Raw genomic sequence first — 10,422 nt, forward strand, 5'->3', positions numbered from 1 at the left:
GGACAGAAAGAAAGCCTTTTGAAAATCACAATGAAGTGGGAATAGTCTCAGGATGAGCTGAAGGACAAGCATTTTGCCCATGGAGACTTTTATATTTTCTGTTTATGACCACTGATACTGGGTTTCCATTTATGGTAGAACATAGTTTCCTTTTTAGATAAATATTTTAAATTTAAAAAGTGGATTGATTTAAAGTGAAGTGCTTATTAATTTGGTATTCAGATATAACCAAGTTTCTGAATCTGATACTGAATTGAATGCTTGACATTTCGGAGCTGTTAGCTTAGAGGAGAGAGCTGGTTTTAGAGCCACTTGCCTACTGCCCTGGGAACCTGCAGCAATTTACTCACTTCCTCTGACCCTCGCGATCCTCAACTATATAAAACACTTGGATGCAAAACATGAACCTCTAAGAGCAATTGTGAAGAATAAATAGTAGGTGCTCAATTAATGATTAGTTCTTTTCCTTCTTTTGGTGAAGTGTGCCAAAAACAGCAAAATTATCTCTTTTCATGGAATCCCCCAGCCTAACCTCTAGACAATAAAGTGTAGGCAGGAATCGTTCAAATAACTAGGTAATTTTTCATGCAAACTAACAGAGGCTATACTTGTAGCCCAATATATTAGATTTGCAAACAGAGAAGGCAGAAAAAATAAATATCAACACAGCACTGTCTTGTCATTAAGCAGCATATTCTGGGGACCATGCCTCACATTTTTTTGCATCCTCATTGATGAGCACAAAACTTGTTTGAAGATGTGATAAAGTGATCTCACTTTTTAAATTTCTGTTTATTAATGCTACATACTGCATCTTAGAGTGGATGCTTATTATTAAAAGATTTTCCATATTGTGGATTTAAGGTGACCACATGGAGGGATGAAACAATGACTGGACAGTGACCACCTTTTCCTCTCAGCATAGCGTCATTTTAGCAACTTAAAATTCCAATACTAAGTAATTTCCTCCTTAACATTCCTCTGGAGGGATTCAGTTCCCTGAACAATTAGTCATCTCTGAAGATAATTCCCTTTTCCTCTCTTTAACAAAACTACAGTGACTGAAAGACATACTCATGTTGAAAAGTCTAGATAAATTTCTTTGTAAAATATTTAGATATGGAGTCCATAATAACTTCTATTTTTAATTCATGAATCCATATGTGTTTATTCATTAATTTACCATGTGACTGTTTCCTTATAAGTGGTAAAAATTTAGAAAAATTTTTTTACAAATGTAAATAATTTTAAACCATGTAGTAATTACTGTGTGATCTGTGGGAAACTGGACAGGCTAACAAATTTTCAAACAAAAGGACCAGATGTAGCTTGTGAGCTGCCTCTGTATGACTTTCATCCTTATCCATAAGTACTTATGACCCATAAGTAACAGGAAAGCAGATTAAAAAAAAACACACACACACAGTTGACCCTTAAACAATGTGGGGTGGTGTTGTGTGTGTGTGTGTGTGTGTGTGTGTTAGGGATGCCAACCCTTCCCACCATGCAGTCAAAAATCACTTTTGACTCCTCCAAAACTTAACTACTAATAGCCTGCTGTTGACTGGAAGCCTTACCAATAATGTAAACAGTCGTGTAGCATATATTTTTTATGTTATATGTATTATACACTGTAGTCTTTAAAAAGTATGCTAAAAATATTATTAAGAAAATTATAAAAGAAAATACATTTACATTATTCTATGTATTTATTGAAAAAAACCCTGCGTATAAGTGGATCCACACAGTTCAATCCCATGCTGTTCAGAGTCAACTGTAATAAAAATAAGGAGGGCTAAAAATTTTAAGTACTTTCTTTGTGCCAGAAACTGGGATTTGCAAGCCTTTTGACTCAGCACCCTTGCAATGAATTTGACAAAATCATATGTTCTCTGCAATACCCTCAGCTCTACTTCAGGCAGTATTCACTTTGCCACTGTCACACTTGGCATGTCTGGGTGTGGTTCCTCCCATTGGATGCTTCTCTTCCTCTGCAGGTGTTAGTGAATCCGTAGATGGATTAGGTCCCCCCTTTCCTTTTTTGCCTTGTACCTTTACAATCTCCGTACAAGATGGTGTGGACTTCCATGGATTCCTCATGTTGGGGTAACTAATGAAAATTACGTACCAGGAGAGGACACTGACAGCTGTTGGCTCAAAATGGTTCTTTAGAGCACCAAAGGGAAAGGATATGATCATTCTAAATATTCACTATGATCCTCTTGGATTTCTGCCACTGTTCCTGAATTGTTTCTTTGGTCTCGAAATTTTATCTTTCTCCCAAAACCTTCTCTGTGTGAATTTCCCCTGGCCTAAAAAAAGAAAACACACTCTGAACCTGGTTATCAACATTGCATGTACCCCTTCCCAGCAGGATATCCCCACTCTCTCTGTAGCCATAAATTCTCCTGAGTCTGACTCACTCATTCTGGGATAATATACTGGAAAATAGCTTGTTACTTGTATAATTTGTGTGGTCTACTGGTGTCCTCCTCTCACAGAGCAGTCTCTCCAAGTCTTGTGATACTGTCTACAACATGCTTGAACTAACTCCCCAAATAAAATTGGATCCTTCATGGTGTAGGTATGCTTGTTTGATCAAAGACAAATTTTTCTCTAAAGGATAAAAACAGTATAGTCAGGCTGAAGTAAGGACAGAAATAGATTGGGCTGCAATAAAAGCTTTGTATGATTGTGTAAGTGGTGAGGATTCTGACAACCTTGGGCTGTACTAGATCTATAAGGGGCTGTCATTGCTCAGCCCAGCTGAATGTTGCCATAGAGAGGTAAAGTGACACATTTTAAAGTCAAATTTCTTTATGTTGGTTCACTTTTTTTTTCATTAAAGACACTTTATGGAGCAAATAAAAGCTACTTTCAGGTTGACTATGACCAATATTTTGCCAGTCTACCACTCCTAAATGAATGTCGTACAAACCTGTACGGAGAAAATATTTTTCTAACCATTTCCTAATTTACAAGGTACCTCCAGAATCTATAAGTTTTGTAAGTCATATTTTTGTTTAAAGCAATGTTCTTTCCTTTATCCTCTCCCTTCCTCTTCACATCTATTGAGAATGAGAAAGAGCTATTTCTTAACAATACAAAATGAACCTTTGAGATCTGATGACATTCTCTGCCAGCAGCCTCTGTTTTTCTCATTTCCAGTTGAGGGTCAGGGAAGGAGTCATTTTTCTCTTTACTGTCCACTGGTTAAGAGGCAGATTTCAGCCCTGGGCCCCTTCCCATGCACTGGCCCCTTTCAAGGCACCGGAAAGGGGCTTACTGTTATATCTACATCATCAAGTGGATTTTGTAAAATTTGAAAAAGATATTTTACTTGTAGTTAGCTAAAACCATTGTCTCTTCCCATTTCAACTTCTCCTCTGTCACACTTTCTCTCATGTCTGATTAGTTTGTTACAGTGGCCACAGGCATTCTGGGGACTTGGGTAAGGAAAGTAGATTTGGTAATTTATGGTGTTTGGGATATGCTTTTATGGGTCTCATCACTTATACGCAAAGATAAGCCATTGTTAGCCATTCTGGTGTAGGACTGTCTCCCAGAAATACTCTGACTGACTGTTATGCAGACTTAGTGGTAGCATAAAAAAGGTACAAAGCTAGAGATCTCTCACAATAAATATGTGTCCCTAAAGTGTCCAGAACTGGAAGGATGTGGGTAGATCAGGAGAAACTTTCTAGAGCAAGACTAAATTATTTTCCTACTTTTTCTGTAGTAAGTGATATAACACTTACTATATGAAGAACCTATCAATAGGTGCATAGCAAAACATGCAGGGAAAAAATTATAGAGGCATGTCAGAAGATTAATAAAAGCAATGTTTTTATGGGTTTGATATATTTGTGGTATTTGTTAATTTTTAAAAATTGTAATTTGTTATGATTTCTTGTTCTAAATAAATATTTGCTTTCATATTTAATTTCATATTTGTGATTTTGTATTTTTTTCTTAAAGAGGATTCTCCTAACAAACTATATAAGCTCCAGGCCTCATAAATCTGGATCAACTTCTATTGAGATGAAGGTTTTTTTTTTAATGGCGTTGTGATTACATGTTGCAAAAAGGTAGGCCATTGAAATAACCCAAACACATAGGAAAACCACTCGTGAAACAAAGCCATAATAGATGTCAAAATGAACTATTTTTGTCATACCAGTTCCACTGTTTAGGGACTCACCATATGTGAGACAACACTTAGATGCTCATTCACTTCCAAGTGCTGTTTCCTATGCAAATGCTCAATGATGTACATTTAATTTCTATATTTACCATAAATACTTAACTTTCCAATATTTATTGGAATAAAATTTTGGATTTAAATTGTATAAATTCTGCATAGTCTTTCATTTAAAATATGTTTGTTTCTTTCTTGTTTTAACGCATAAATGTCATTTTCTTTAGATTGCATTTTGGAGTAACTAGGGATCATATTGATTTAACATTCACTCATCCATTAAAGAGATATTATGCCAGACATTGTGCTAGGCAGTTGAATGAGGAGGGAGCGGTGAGAAGAACAGGAATATAAAGATGAATAAGACATTGCCATTGCTTTCGAGAAGCTACTGGGGAAGGCTCATGGTCTAGCAGGAGAGATGTACTTAAATGCTGTACAATGGGAAAGAAAGGTGGAAGATGATTAATGGGGGCGGGGGGCAATCAAGAAGACTTCTTATAGGCATTAAAATTTGAGCTATGTCTTGAAGGATGAAAAAAATAGCTAATCAGGGAAGAGGATTCAAAGCAAAAAGAACAGTAGAGTCATGGCAAAGAGGCATGATTAAACATGATATGCTGGGATAACAGGAGCAGCTGAATAAGATATGCATGGGAGCATATCAGGACTAAGAAGAGAGTGGGCTGGGGCCAGATCAAGAACTTTTCTGAAAGGTTTTTAAACAGTGTGTCACAATTACATTTGTGTCTGAGAACATACACTATAGCTAACTTTATTTAGCTCCATGAATACAGGGAAACCTAATGTCCAAATATACTTTTAGTTTAATGCAGGGGTCCCCAACTCCTAGGGCCTGTGGACTGGTACTGGTCCGTGGCCTGTTAGGAGCAGGGCCACACAGCAGGAGGTGAGCGGAGGGTGAGACAGGGAAGCTTCATCTGTATTTGCAGCCACATCCCAGCGCTAGCATCACTGCCTCAGCTCCACCTCAGATCATCAGTCATTAGATCCTCATGGGAGCACGGGTCCCTAGTGCCAAACAGTTAGGGATCTCTGGTTTAGTGGATCTATGACAAAATTGGCATTTTTTGACTCAATATCTTGAACTAAGAGTTGCCAAGACATGATATCCTTTAGATGGAGTTTAAAGCTATGTCAGAAAGATCTGAAGCATAAATATCTAATTCTTATGAGCAGTGATGTCTGTGACAAGTAGTTTGGCCAAAAATTTCAAATTTTCAGAACTCAGCAGACTGTAGTATTATTTCATATTGGTAGCCTTTGACCTGTTGTTCACTCACTTAATCCCTCCACCTCAAGTAGAATTGTCTGGTTCCTATGAAGTACTTAAAATCAGTATCACACGGCTATTATGCTACTATACAAAAATTCCATAGGTTTCTACATTCACAATATTAATTTGAATTTAAGATGGAATAAATTATATTTCATATATTCTACGCAGTGGATCCTGAAACAACATTTTGTGCTGAATATATACTCATAATGTAATTTTATCTAAAAATTACATCTGTAGGCTTATAGCTTTTTGAAAATAAATTAGTACAAGGTTATGTTTAATTTTGAGTTAGATTTCCTTTAGCAAGAAATTAATCATTTGAGTATTTTTAAATGTGTTTCTATTATCATGCTTTTTCATCTAGGTTAAGAATAAAATGGAGAAATTAACTAAAATCTACATAAATGGTAATAATTAATTTAATAATTAAGACTATATGCATAAATAACAATTAATTATTATTTATGCATATATTATCATTATTAAATTACTATTTAATAATCAATAATCAAGCAAATAACAATTATTTAACAGCAATTAATTATTAATTAAGTAATTATTTAATTAATAATTAATTGATTATTGAATAATAATTAAATATTAATTTATATACTTGAATTAATAATTAATTAAAAGGTTTTCTATGCATTTCTTTGTCTAAAACAGATGACTTTCTTAATTTTTAAATCTCTACAGCAAATTCAAAAAGGAAAATCTTATTTATGAGTTAATATACATCATGAAATAATGATGATAAAAGGACACACCATACTTATACAGCCACAGCAGACTGAAAATAAAGATAATAAAATAATTAAGTTTTTTTAACTTAAATTCTTGCCTACAGCAAGTCTAACCTGATTCTTTCTTTGCTATATCCAAGATTCATGCTAATCATTGCAAAACAGAGGCAGAGATACTTGTAATCACTATGTACCATCCAGGAACTTCCTAAAGTAATTTTCTCTTCTTGGTCAAATTTTAAATCAAATTTATCCTCTAAATCAAATTTGCAAATTGAAAAGTGAGTAAGGAGAGTGTGTGTGTATACCGTTATTTGAAAAAGTTCTTCCAGATAATTCTGACCTCCCAAAATACACTATTGGATCAGAAACCACAGTTTTCAGGAAGTGAAAAATCACATTTACAGAAGTATCAAACTTCAGGAAAGGAATGTTGTTTCTGGTTTGTAACGTTCACAGAGAGAAAGAAGATCATTTCATTTGTCATTCCTTCAGATTCTGAGGCAAGGGACCTTGCCATTGAGAGCAAAGAAAACTACCCTATTCTTCCTGAATGTCTATCATCATCGCAGAGAAGCTATAGGCTAAAATTGTTCTTTCTCCCATCCTCAGATAAAATAATCTAAATTAAAGACAAAAACTGTTAAACGCAGATGTATACATCTCTAAGTCCACAACAATATGATTTGTTAAAAGAGTTATTCTGTTTGATGATAATCCTCCAAATGAGGTCTGCTGAGGAATGCTCTGACTTGGTGGTGGGGTGCAACCACCAATCTTGGTATCACAGAGCACAGGACTGCCGTTAATCATTAAAATAATCATTTGAAGTGATTCATGGTAGGTATGCATTTTAAAGGCACTGATAACATTTAAAGATAAGTTACAAACAAAAATATTGAATTTCTTTGATCTGGTAAAGTTCATTTATGAATTATTAATGATGATATCTGAAAATGTTTTTCCTCTCAAGAGCCCAGAGCACTAAGCAGTGAAATTCTGTTTTTTTTTCCTAAGAATGCTTGAGAGAAGATATTAAAGTGTGCCTGTTTCCCCCATAGAGAAGTAAAGGCACTTATACATATCTCTTTATCAATATTCGAACCACCAAAATTGCTATTTGAAAGTTCAGTGATGATCAGAACATTTTTAAGGGAAACTTTACAAAATATGGATTCCCAGGCATCACCCATCATCCAATCACATGTTCAGACATGGTGGAGATGAAGATATCTGACTTACGCGTGTGTAGTAAAGATAGAGTTGAGCTTATTCTTTGGTCTTTATGGGTTTATCATGTTTGGATTGGCTCAAATTTTCAGTATTCTTTGGGATACTAAGCTTAAATCTCTTGGAACTTCTGATATGTTATCATATTGAACTTGGTGTAGCGATTCTCCAAGTTATATGCCCCAGAGAGCAATTTTCAAAGATGTTAGGTCTAAGTAACAGCATTAGAGAAAAAAGGAGGTTGTTTAGTGGACTCCCATTAACAACCACTTATTAATTTCTTACTATATATTCTAGATTGCAACAGAAACTATGAAAAAATGGAGACTATTATTTACCTTTAAACAATTGCAAGTATAAAATAAGCCATTGGGGAAAAAAGATCATTTCAAGCTGCTTTTTGATTTCTGTATTACTAAGAGTAGAAACCCACTAGAAGGTATATTTTGTTTAAAAAAATATCTTCATGGATTTTTTTGGTGGAGCCCTGGGTTAATCTAAATGGGAAAGACTGATATGAGAGGTCTAAACTTCACTGTTTATTCAGATATTGGGAGTGCTTTGTTTTCTCAGGACTGTCTAATAGACAGGAAGCTTGTGAGTCGTGGGACTTGGAGAAGAGATAAGAGAAAGGGCCCAGAGTACTGGTATATATCAGCATAAGGCAAGATGATCAGTGAGAACTTTCCAGAAATAAGGATGACTGAAGAAATTTAAAAATTATGCTGTAATGTCCTGCTCTAAAACAGACCTGTATGAGTGTGCACAGTGCCTGATTTTGTAGGTGGGGTGTGTGTGGCAACACTGAGAAGACAGTAGCCACAGATGGGAGCAGGAGAGGGAGGGCTGGGGGTTGAGCTAATTCAACAATATTAATATTAATATTCTCCTATGGCCATGCCACTCTGAACAAACCCGATCCCATCTGATCTCTAAAGCTAAGCAGGGTCGGGCCTGGTTAATACTTGGATGGGAGACCACCTAGGAAGACCAGATGCTGTAGGCATTAAAAAAAATAATAATTAATATTCACAAGGAATAAGAATCCTTTTATATATTTCTGCTTATGTTTTAAAATGGATAACCCACATTTTAAAAATGTTATTAAACTAATATCTAAACTATGCATGTTTCTAATATGAAAATATCCAAGAAGAGAGGTAATTGAAGGCATAGACTTTGCACTAAAACAGATCTGGCTTCAAATTCTGGTTCTTGGCTTCAGTTTCCTTATTGAGAATACGAGAATATTTGTCGTGAGGATGGAATGAAGGATTCTAAGCTCAGCGCTGAGCACATCGTATATGGTAGATGCTCAGTAATGGGAGTCATTACTATCACCTTAAATGAGTTAAGGAGAAATACTCTTTTGATCCAGTTCTGAGACACTGGAAGAGATATACCGTAAGATGTTCATACTATCACAAAAGAGTTACCTTTTTTCCTAAAATTTTGTCTTATAGAAAAATAGCCATTATTAAACACTTAATTAATCAGGACTCTTCAGGTTGCAAGTGACATAAACCCCAACTTAAACAGGCTTAAGTGAAGAAGGAATTTATTGGTCTTAATAAATGAAAAGACCAGGGCCTTCAATCTGATTGGATCCATGAGCTTAAAAAGGTCAAGACTCTAGTCTTTTTAGGGAGTCACTTTGTCCCACACTCATGTGTTATGGATGAGTCTCCTCCCGTTATCTCCAAGGGTGGGCATGTGTCCCAGGCAATGCCAATCAGAGAATTTCACTATTCTAGCTCATGGATTCATTCAATAATGGGTACATGACTCATTCAGAACCAATGAGATTCAAAACAGAGACATTTGTGAGAACCATTGGAAAAAGGTCTTATCCCCACAATATCAAGTGTGGGCAATCTAAGCCTGACAGTGACAGAGACCATCGGTCAGCCTGATGCTAGATCCAACAAAAGATGGCAGAACTGAGAGGTGATGGGAGAGTCTTGACCTTTTTAAGTTTTGGATTTTCAGAAAAATTGTGAAGTACTACAGAGAGCTCCCATATACCCCACACTGTTTCCCCTATTATTAACATCTAACATTAGTATGGTATATTTGTTACAATTAATGAACTAATATTGACATATAACTAAAGTCTATATGTAACCTTTTTTCAAATATTTTAGAATCAGCAGAGCTGTGTGCAAGACTCAGGGTGGGGAGAGGCCAGGAGCATAATAATGGCAATTGGGCAGTTAGAAGTTAGATTTACAGTTAAGAATTAATCTACATGTGTCATGTGTGAGTTCAAATGATTGTATCCAGTATAAGTAGACACAAGAAAGTTTTGCTAGCTCCGATTAACTCCTTCTGCAACAGATATTGGTTTTTATTTTTCAGCAAACACAGTAGTATTTTTGCTTCAGAAATAGTCCAGTTGCTGATAGTGAGTAGGAACTCATGTAGGATTGTAAAAAAAATGTTATTTTGAGATGAATCTCTTTATTATGGCGATAGTAAAGCAAGACAAATGATTGCATTCATTAATTGTGTTTTCCCATAGTGATTTCCAAAACTGGCCCATCTATAGTCATCTTTTTGAAAGCAGAATCCTAGGTTCCACTGTATCAGAACATCTATGAGTGAGGCCAGATTTTATATTTTTGAAAAGACTCTAGGAACTCATGACTAAAGAGTTTGGGACCCACTGGTACACACTAGAGGAACAATTAAAACTGAAATCTGATTTGGGGAGAAAAACATTTTTTTTCCTTAAAAAATCATAGTTCTGCACTTCCAAGATATATAAAAATATCAATATATTTTATAAGCGTTTGTTACTTTGGAAATCTTTTCAAATGAGTAAAATATTTTAATCTCAGCAAAACTATTATATCACATTGTTTGTCTGGTTACACACTGTAAAGTATTAGCAGGCAGGCTGTTGAAAAAGTTAAGTTGTTAGGAAGTTCGTGATTTGGAATACAAAT

The 10,422-nt window shown here is 35.3% G+C and overlaps 1 pseudogene; it reads left to right on the forward strand.

The window, feature by feature from the left end:
- The first annotated feature begins 8,361 nt into the window (after positions 1 to 8,361).
- Positions 8,362 to 8,480, forward strand: LOC112472338 (annotated as a pseudogene).
- Positions 8,481 to 10,422: the final 1,942 nt, after the last annotated feature.

Source organism: Pteropus alecto, unplaced genomic scaffold (assembly GCF_000325575.1).
Source record: "Pteropus alecto unplaced genomic scaffold, ASM32557v1 scaffold76, whole genome shotgun sequence".
NCBI lineage: Eukaryota > Metazoa > Chordata > Mammalia > Chiroptera > Pteropodidae > Pteropus > Pteropus alecto.